Here is a 10,773-nt window from a genome sequence, read left to right as displayed (position 1 = left end):
GACACCTAGAAGATTATTAACCCTAAATCTAACAATTCATCAAATCAAAACATGAAAGTCCCTATGAAAAATCCCTTTATAACCCAACTGGAAAACTACTCAGACATTTCTGAGTTTAACATCACAAAATTATTTAAAGTTGCCGTAAATTGAAATAGAGAAAGTAAAGGAACGAAAAACAAGATGAAGAGGGAGATACAATGGTGCCTGATGGGTGCGGGCATAGGATTGTCATTTTTATAAGCCCATTGGTCACAAAAGAAGTTTTAAATTTATAAAACCCTAGTGTCTGCAAGTGCACAGATGTACATTGTAGGACTTAAGGTGTCGATCCACAAGGAAGATGTCTAGTCTGCAAGAAACACCAAACTGGGAGAGTAAGCAAAATCATAAACTCATGGAAATTTGAGGTTTTTGGTTAAGAATCTTAAACTAAACCTAATCTAATATTTACGGGAAATAAAATGCAATGCAAATAAATTATTAAAAGAATATCTCAAGGATGTCGACTCAAACTATAGACTCTAAACTCATAGGTGGCTCTGATCAATCTTAGGCTCAGAGAATAGGTCATGAATCTACTATCATGCAATATGAACAACTTAGAAGTGATGAGATCCAGAATATGGTTTAGAAACTTAGAAATCCTAATCAAACATATACGCCTATCGAAAACTCTTAAACAACTTGACTCTCTGGGATAGATCTACATGATGCAAGGAATGATAAAAGACATGAAAGAATGCAAAAGATGAAACAGAAAAGTTAATTAGATAGAAAAGAGAAAGAACAATGGATCTAGGGAGGAATCCCCTTCTCCATCGCCTAACCTTAGAAAAACAAAGTTTGGTGGCTCAAAATCTCATTACAGGAGCACACACCCATTTAAGACTGCTAAGAAATGTATTTATAGGTCTTCAAGGTCTCATTTAGGACTTCTCTGAAGAAGAATGGTGAAATGGGCTTTGATGTTGGGCCTTGTGGCTCAATATGGTCCACCGGGGGTGAAAGTCTTCCGGGGCAGGCAAGATGCATGTTTGCTGCGGGTGAGAGTCTTCCGGGGCTGATGAATTTGGTCAACTTGTTCTCCATGTATCTTTTGATTGCACAGTTGGATCTTCCTGATATAAAGTGCTATGGAAAGCTGGCTGTCTCCTCTTGAATATCTCCAAATTTGAGCTGGATCAGACGGTGAGAAAGTATTAATTTGAGGCTGAACTTCTGACGGTATGACTCTGAGCTAAAAATATGAATTTCTTCTATTTTGCCATTTTTTTTTCTAAGTTTCCTGAAAAGAGCTTTGAAACTACAAATATAGAGAAATCATAATAAAAGTTCATAAAACTGATTAAAACCTTTGAAAAAAACATTTGAAATCAATGGTGAAAATGGGTACAAATACGGTGTTCTCAACTCTCCTAGACGTAGACTTTATTTGTCCTCAAACAAAACAAGATCCAATCTGGAAAAATATCATCAACTGAAAAGAGAGGGAACTCAAAAATATCAGCAACAAACTTCTAGACCTTAATTATGGACAATGCATCAATCAGATCAAATCTAGAAAATTCTCACCAAAATAAAGTTTTCACTAATCCGTTAATCCGTCATGTGAAAATTCACACACTTAGAACTAACTTCCAGTCAACTTGCTCTTAATATTCATTAAAGGTTTTAGTGATTCTCATCAAAAGGGTATTAAACAAGGCATTCAAGGCTAGGTAACAAAAGGCTTTTTAGTGGTGAAGTTTGATGTGTTTAGGGTTACCTTTTTCTGGAGAGACAAGATATTATGCAAAACAACAAGAGAGGATGGAGCTGTTGATACCCTACAGTTTCCAGTCACATTTCTGATCTCTTTTCTTCAGGTTCTCCTTATGACTCCCCCAGACTTGGATTTTTTTCCAGGTTGTGAATCCATAACACCTTAAGTGAATACCTATTGCCTTTGCTCAAATGATTTCGGCTTTTAAGACTCTTTAGGCTCTTGGTTTCCTTTCCTTTATTTCTTTTTTCTCTTTTTTTTTTTAGGAAAGGGAAAACTGCCTTTTGACTTAGAGTCTTAGATAGCACGAAAATTACCTTTAGGAATGAGCTTTTTGAGACATCATGAGGTTTGCTGAGGTTGCATGGTACACTTCCTGGTTTCATTCAGTCCTTCTCTTGAGTGACTGAAAAATATGTTATTCTTCTCTCTCCGGCGTTTTTGCACATATCTGTCAACAAAGACATAAGAGAGAGTGCATGAGGTTTGAACACGAAGGTTTGGGTTAAGGGTAAGGTACCAGCTAAAAATGAACTGGCCATCTAGGACAACAAAGAGTGGTAACAATAAGGTAAATATGTCCTACATGTATATCATGATGCCTTCTTAAAACCATTAATGAGAAAATTAGATGTCAAGATTAAGTCCAAGTAAAATGAGCTAGTATATCATGTCAGAAAAGATCTCCATGAATAGAAGTCCTCTGATGGGATTTTCTAGTGTAAGTACTCTAGCTACCGCCAAGTCTAGTACTAAACCTTGAAAGAGCTTTTTATGAGCTGATGGTGTAGAAGTGAACACGTTGGATCATCATCGATTTTGTCATTACTCCCTCAAAACATTTTTGACCTTTGAATGCACTTTTTGAAACTCAAAAGATTTTTGAAAAGTTTTAAGAAAACCGAAAGAAATGAAAATTTTTAAAGAAAAATGCAGAATGCAAGGGCTCATGCAAGAAAAGGTGGTTATAAAGAGATGGAATCCTCCCCTAGACTTAAATCACACTACCCCAAGTGTGAAATAAATCAGGCAAGGATGAGAAATAGAATGTGAAGATTTAAAAAGATGAAAGAAAAGAAAACTTACCTGGTGTTGGTGATGGATTGTGAGGTGGTTGTGGAGGTGGTAGGATATTGAATGGTGGATGATGGTTGATGTGGAGTGGTGCTTGATCAAACTTGGACTGATTTGAATCAAGGCAGAGGTAAAAGTGGCCAAGGGTGGCCGGATTGATGATGGCCGCGGGCCAAGGTGTCGTGGCCACGGGCCAAGGTATCGGGGCCACGGTGGAACGCTTGCTGGCCGCGGGCCATGATGTGGGTGCATTGGGCAACACAAGTTTTACCCTAGACAAGCTGCAAGTGCACAGCAAATGCAGTAGTACTTAGGGATCAAATCTACAGGGATTTGTGTTGAGGACTTCTAACTGATGCTAAAAACAATCGTAAACCTAATCTGATAAAAAAGGGTTTTGGTTTGTCACTAAATCTAATTAAGAAGAGAATTAAAAAGCTGGAAATAAAAATCGGTTGAAAACAATAAGAAGAACGACGGTGGACTTAAGGTTTATCTTTAGGGTTTATGTTCTAAAACACAAGGAATTTAGGCACGGATTTTCTATGACTTTGAAACTAGGATAGACACTTGTAAGATTATCCAACTCTCGTTACCCTAATCATCTAATCACTTATTCATGGCAATTAACTCTCGCTCTCATGCCAGAACAAGATCATGCATTGCAGATCGGAATCCATCTCGGCTTACGTATCCTCCGTAGGTAGATTTTGTCTCCTACGACGGTGACGTCCATAAGATCCAGTTCAGGCAACCCATATACAACTCTCTCGTGGCTCGGATTTAACCTAGGATCGGACTCTGGGTAAACAATCCAGAGTTACCGCTTTGAGATTGGATGAATGAGAGAATCATGTAACAATCAAAATCCTTTTTCCTAAAAACCTAGATGTCATTCGAACATGGGATCCCTTTGGATTTCCCCCTCACCCAACTAGGTGACTACTCAGACATGGCTGAGATAGACATCATCATCGGTTTAAGAACTAGAAAGAAAAAATGTAGAGAAAAAAAAGTTGCAGAAAAACTTCCCTTATTGAAGACAGAGTGGTGATAAATAGCTTACAGATGCATAAAAATAAAACCTAAAACTACAAATGAGTTCTCTCTCAAAGAGAAGAAAGAGGCTCTCCAAGTCTCGGCGTCTAGGGCTTGTGAAATAGGAAGTGTCTTCTACCTTATATGGGCTCATGAGGTTCGGAAATAGGTCCACCGGGGGTGAAAAGACTTGAGCCGCGGTGGGAGCAAGTTTGGCCGCGGGTGAAAGCTTCTGCCCTTGACTGGACTATGTTGATTAGCCTTCCGTGCATTGATAATATCTGGAGATCTAACCGTTGGATTGCTTTGATTCCAAGTGTGTTGGAAAGTTGGTTGTCTCATCTATAATGTCTCCAAATTTGGGGATGATCAGACCGTGAGAATGTCTTCTTTCATTGCCAAACTTCTGACGGTCTAAATTTATCCAAAAATGTACTTTTGTTCCAAAATGCACTCCAAAACTCCAAATTTCCTGAAAAGCCTTTTAAAACTCCAAAAAATGGAAAACACTTATAAAACCTTTAAAATTGAGTGAAAACACCTGCATAAGATATTGAAAGTTATCCATAAAAATCATATCTCCCAGACTTGAACCTTTGTTTGTCCTTAAACAAAACCAAAGATCTAAACCTTGAAAAGAGGTTTAAAAATCGCAGGAACTAACAAAATCTCCGAGACCATGCTTCTAAACTAAAGTTAATCATTATGCTCAGATCAGGAATAGTCTAGAAAATATTCACCAAAATATAGGCATAACTAGTTCGTTGATCCGTCATGCGACAGTCTAGACACTTAAACCTATCTTCCAGTCAAAATAGCTCTTTAACATTCATTTAAAAGTTCAAGTGGTTCTCATCAAAATGACTTAGTAAAACAATCAAGGCTAGGTATTCAAAATGGCTCTTTTAGGGGTGAGGTTCTTAGTGTTTAGTGTTACCTTTTTCTGGAGAGACAAGATATTATGCAAAACAACAAGAGAGGATGGATCTGTTGATATCCACAGTTTCCAGTCACATTCTTTTTGCCTTAAGATTTCTAATCTCAATTCTTCAGGTTCTCCTTATGACTCCCCCATACTTAGATTTTTGTCCAGGTTTTAAAACCAATGCTCTCAGATGAATACTTTTAACCTTTTCCTCCAATGATTTCGGCCATCCTAGACTCTTTTAGGCTTTTTATTTTCCCTTTCCTTTCACTCTTTCATTTTTTGGATTTTTTTTTTGAAAGGGGAAAATGCCTTTGGATGTAGAGTCTTAGGAGGCACGAAATTTACCTTTAAATTCAAGCTTGTGTGAGGCACCATTAAGCTTTGAAAGAATTCCTAATACTACACTTTTCCAATTTTATTCAGTCCTTCTCTTTAGTGACTGAAAACCGTGTTGTTCCTCCCTCTCCTGTGTTTTTTCACATATCTGCCTAAAGAACTAAAGAGAGAATGCATGAAGTTTGAAATGATGGTTTGGGTAAAGGGTGTGGTACCAGCTTAAGATGAACTGGCCATCTTGGAAAACAAAGAGTGGTAACAATAAGGTGAAGATGTTCTAGATGTATATCATGATGCCTGCTAAAATCGATGATGAGAAAATTAGATGTCAAGATTATGTTCAAGTAAAATTAGCTAGTATATCCTGGCAGATAAGATCTCCATGAATAGAAATCCTCTGGTGGGAGTTGGTAGTGCAAGTACTCTAGCTACCGCCTAGTCTAGAACTAACCACAAAAGAACTAGCTTGTAAAGTCTAGAAGTTGGTCTTACTCATCATAGTTTTGTGTCAAACATTCCTCAAAAATACTGAAGGTCTTTAAATAAGCATATAAAATTTTTAGAATTGCAGAAAAAGATAAGAAACAAAGAAAAAATAGATTAGTACAGATAAACATCTTCCCCCAGACTTAAATCACACTGTCCCCAGTGTGAAAAAGTTGGTGAGAAGATGGTGAATAAAAGAAAAAGAGTCTAAAATAAAAGAAAAGAAAAATGGTAGAACCGTGGGTATGATGAGGTGATGGATATGTCTCATGGCTTGTTTGTCTCTGTGGTAGAAGAGTCATCATCAAACATGTGGTTCTTCTTCAGGAACTTCTTCATGCGCCTGTTGATCCTCTCCTGCTGGTCAAGCTTCTTCTTCAAAGCTGCAAAGTTTGCAGCACTCCTAAAGGATGCTCTGGTCTGGGAGGAACTGGCTCGGGATGAAGATGGTGCAGGCTGAAGTCTCCTGCTGTTTGCAGCTACCTCTCTCTTGGCTTTTGCAGCCAGAAATTGCTTCATGGTTAGAGGTAAGAGTGGCAAAGATGGTAGGAAATCGCGAGTCTCTGGTTGTCATCCTGGGTCTGCTCCATCTCGGATATGGGGCATTGAATCCGAAGGTAGGAGGACCTTGTACTTGGTGGTACTAGTGCAGAACTTGTAGGTTAATCTAATGGGGTCCATCTTTGCCCTGGCGATAGTCCTGTCTCTAGAGAACTGAGGGAGATCAAACCAATCTTCCCTTAGAGGTGTCTCAGCTGAAAAATCAACTCATGCTGCTACCATAACGAAATAATGATGCTCCCAAAAGCTGGTGAGTAGTAAGAATCTCATGCTTAACCTTCACTATGTTCTTTGCAATGATGCAAGCAAAGCAAGGGAACCTTGGGTGATGTGCGAAAGGTAGCTATAGTGTCACCAACTCTGGCTTGAGGACATTCACTTGGTTGGCTCGAAAAAACACAGTGTGTGCTAGTAGCTTGTGCACATATCGAACAACAATGTGAGAAAGTAGTGAAGCACTGGACCTTCCTTTGTCATAAACTCCATAAGCCGTCAATTTCCAAAGATCCTCATCTAGATCTTTCTCCAATGCAATCTCATCACAATATGCCAAATTTAAAGCATCACACATCTCTAAAATGTTAAGAGAATAGAGATGACCTCCAATAGAGAAGGAGAGTGTACCATCTAGAGCTATAGGAGTAGCTTTCTTGTTGTAGCACAAAGTCGCTGATGCAAGGAACTCTTTGGTGTGACTCTCATAGGTTGGAAAACTCTGCTCCATGAATGATCTCATTCCAAGCCTATCAAGATACCATATCACATCCTCCCTGATTCCAAGCATCTCAAGAGTAGAGTACTCAATTGCTGGAGTTGGTTTGATCTTCAGCTTCTCAAACTGCTCCAAGTAGTTGATGTCTGGATCAATGGCTTTACCAACAAACTTCACCTTTGGCCTAGAGGAAGGCTTAGCTCTCCGAGGTACAGATTTTTGAGTGGAAGCTCTCTCAATTCTCCTGAAAAGATTTTTCTCTGTACAGTTATGAAGGTGGAGAAGGTTTCATCATCACTCAGTTGTGTCTCGTTTAATGCGTTATATGTCTCTTGCAAATGGGGCTTATTCACATGAGGGCTCTTGGTTCGAATAAGTCGCACCTGAGAGAGATCCATGGCCTGCAAAACAAAATTCTCGAGACAGATAGTAAATGAAGCTGCTTTTGAATCAACTTTTACGAGCAAGGTGTTTATAAAGCTATCACAAACACATTCATTTGACAAACAAGCTGAAATTGCATCAAACATTGAAAAATCTGAGAGTTCCTGGTCAAGTTTGATATAGTGATGTCCAACATATGAGATTTCTAAATCAAGATGATGTTAATGCTCATTCATATGCATTTTAATCAAATCGTCTATCAACAATGACTAAAGAATTCAGGTTTGCTAGGCTGAATCAAACAGATCTTCAAATTTCGATTTTCTCAAGTGCTCAAATCTCAGATTTTTGAAAATTTCAAATCTCTATGGTCTAGGTGTTTAAAAATGCAACTAACTACCCAGAAGTCTAGGCTTAAGTTCAAAGACAATCTCCAATCCTCCTAAGGTGAATGTCTACTAAGAAAAAGTTAGAAATTTGGATTCATACCTTGATGAAAGTTTGATGTGATGACAGATTTGGAATCTTTTTTGAAAAAGAGTGAGACAGGTTCGAATATTTGAAAGAGATTTGTCAAGTTTGAAATCTGGTCTTTTTCTTAAAATCTCCAAGCTTGTTGGAGAAGATGATGAAAAAGGGTCTCTTTCTCCCTGCTGATGTCTGGTGGCACCACTATCTTGAACTTTTTAAATTGCCTGGATGCAAGTGCTTTTAGCTCCTTTTTGTTTTACAACATCATCTCTTTGCTCTTGTCTTTGCGGTTTGGAGCTGGATCTTGTGTGGTCTTATAGAACTTTTTTCTGTCCACATTTAAGAAAACTAAACAGCGATTTGCATGGTCAATAATAGCACCTACAGTTGCTAAGAATGGGCGACCAAATATCAAGGGTCTCTCTTTGTCTTGGTCTATCTCTAAGACTTGGAAATCGGCTGGGATGATTTTGTTTCCAATGACCAGTGGCAAGTCCTTGATCATTCCTTCTGTCCTCTTTTGATTTGAATCACCAAAGATTATCCTTACTGGAGATGGGACAAATGTTCCTATACCAAGTTTCTCAGCAACAGATTTTGACATAACATTCACATTAGCACCAGAATCACATAAGCAATCTGAAAATTCAATCCCAGAAATAGAACAAGTGAAAGAAAAACGCCCTGGATCCTTAGACTTTTTGAGTCTTTGGTCAGGCAAGCGTTTGGGTACCTTAACCGGAATGACTTGGCTTCTCTCATGCTCGGTTTTAGAGTCCTTCATGAGAGGTTCAAGTGTCCACTTTTCTTTAGAGTCTGCGACTGGTTCTTCTTCCAAAACTGCTGTCATAACATTGCGGATTCTTTGGATTATCTTCCACTCTTCCCGGTAAGAGTCCTGGTTGTCTCTTCATTGAATATTCAGTCTGACCTATCTGATGTTCCAACTTCTTGACATGGGTTGCAAGAGATTCAAACTTCCCATTCAAGCCATTGTACATACATTCGATCCTCACTCCCATTTCCCTGATTGACTTCTCATTGTCTTGAGATGTCTGCATCACACTTTGTTCAAGCGATTTTATCTGGTTGCTTAGCTGGGAAAAGGTTGCTTCTAATGAGCTGGTCTGTGCTTGTTGAGGGTTGAAAGGTGGTCTTTGTTGGCAATTTTCTCTTCCATAGTTCCCATTTTGGAACTTATTTGGAAAATTCCTTTGCTACTGTAGATAAGGCTGGTTCTAGGGGTTTTCGGCTCCCTGGTTCCTGTATGAGAGATTGTTGAAGTTGGCATTCCTGAAGTTGTGGTTGAAAGCTGGACTGAATCTGTTCTGGTATGCTTGAGCTCCCATGAAATTAATTTCGTCTTCTTGGTATATGCCATCATCTTCATATCTTCCATCTTCTTCATTACCTGCAGCAGTATCACAAGCATGTATATTCTTATTTTGAGATTTAAGAAGTTGACTTACCATGCTTTTTAGCTCAGCAATCTCTTTTTACTCATGACTAATGATAGTCTTCTTTGATCTGTCATACTCAGGGTTGTTGTTGCTGTTAGGTAATGCCAAATTTTTGATGAGTGCTCTCCCATGTGGTATAGTTTTTGAAATGAAATCTCCATTTCTGGCAGTGTCAAGAGAAATTTGATACTTCTGCTGAAGTCCTATGTAGAAGGTTCTTAGCAGGTTTGCTCCAGAGAAACCATGATGAGGGCAGTCTCTCTCATACTCTTTAAATCGCTCCCAGGCTTCATAGAATGATTCTACTGGACCTTGTTGGAAACTTTGCATCTTGTTTCTCAGCTGGTTCGATCTTGACTTGGTGAAGAGGTGGTTCAGGAAAGCTGACTTGCATTCTTCCCATGAAGTAATAGAAACAGATGGCATAGATTTTAACCATCTAGAAGTTTTATCACTTAGAGAGAAAGGAAAACGCTTACACTTCACATAATCCACAGTGTTTGGAGTGGTTCTCACCATTCCATATATTTCTTCAAAAAGATCAATGTGGTCCCTTGGATGCTCAGTAGAGATTCCATGAAATTGATTTTGATTCACCAAAGAGACAATCTGAGGTTTTATCTCATGATCTCCTCTTGCTGGGGTAGGAACTTGAATAGCTGATCTGTTTTGGAAATGTTGGTGAGATGCATCGAAATCGGCAATAAGTGTATTGTGGGGCTGTCTTCTTGCAGGATTGGCAAGGTGTATGGGTCTATTGGCCTCTCTACCATTTGGTGGAACAATGTTTTCATCATTCCTTCTTTCTTTGGGATCAACATGGTCTTGTCTCTTTCGGTTATCAGCGGCTTGAACAGCATTTATAGGTATTTGGTTTCCCTCTTCATCGAGTTGTGGCTGACCATCTCCTTCATGGGCAGCATCTCGGTCATCATCATGAATAGAATCACGGTCGTCATCTCCAATGTGATTATCTTGATCACGGTTTAAAACCTTGTTGTTCTTGATGAAGAGAATAACTTGGTTAGAAATGCTCTTTTGCATTGCTCCCATGTTGTGACTGATCCTTGAGGTAGAGACTTTTCTCATTGATGAGCTTTGTATCCTAGAGAGAAAGGGAATAGCCTCAACTTGAAACTGTCCTCCTCACTCCATTTATCTTAGTTAGATCACAAACTCTATCAAAGTTGTCAATGTGATCTAATGGGTCTTCTACTGCCAAGCCATGGAACTTGTTTGATTGCACCATGTTGATCAAGCCAGATTTGATCTCAAAATAGTTTTCAGGTGTAGGAGCTTGAATCCCATGTCTCTGACCCTGAGTATTGGCCTCATCACCAGCTCCCACAACTGTTATTGGACATGGTGCTGGACCCTCTTGCTGAGCCTGGTGGTTTCCATTACCACCATGAGCCTGTTGCCCTTTATCCATACCCAACCTCTCAATGTGCACAGCTCTTTCTCTTTGTCTTCTTGTTTGACTTCTTGTGTTCATACACCTGAAAGCAAAGACATAACTTGAAAGGTAATCAGTAAACAAAAGAAAATGACTTGATCT

The 10,773-nt window shown here is 39.0% G+C and overlaps 1 non-coding gene across 1 annotated transcript; it reads left to right on the top strand.

The window, feature by feature from the left end:
* The first annotated feature begins 9,453 nt into the window (after positions 1–9,453).
* On the top strand, positions 9,454–9,559 carry LOC112087311. Its single transcript, XR_002900018.1, has one exon. It is a non-coding gene; the product is annotated as a small nucleolar RNA R71 (small nucleolar RNA).
* The last annotated feature ends 1,214 nt before the right edge of the window (positions 9,560–10,773 follow it).

This window comes from Eutrema salsugineum, unplaced genomic scaffold (assembly GCF_000478725.1).
Source record: "Eutrema salsugineum unplaced genomic scaffold, Eutsalg1_0 scaffold_9, whole genome shotgun sequence".
NCBI classification, from domain to species: domain Eukaryota; kingdom Viridiplantae; phylum Streptophyta; class Magnoliopsida; order Brassicales; family Brassicaceae; genus Eutrema; species Eutrema salsugineum.
The sequence above is the reverse complement of the archived record's forward strand: the minus strand, read 5'-3'. Positions and strand labels throughout refer to the sequence as shown.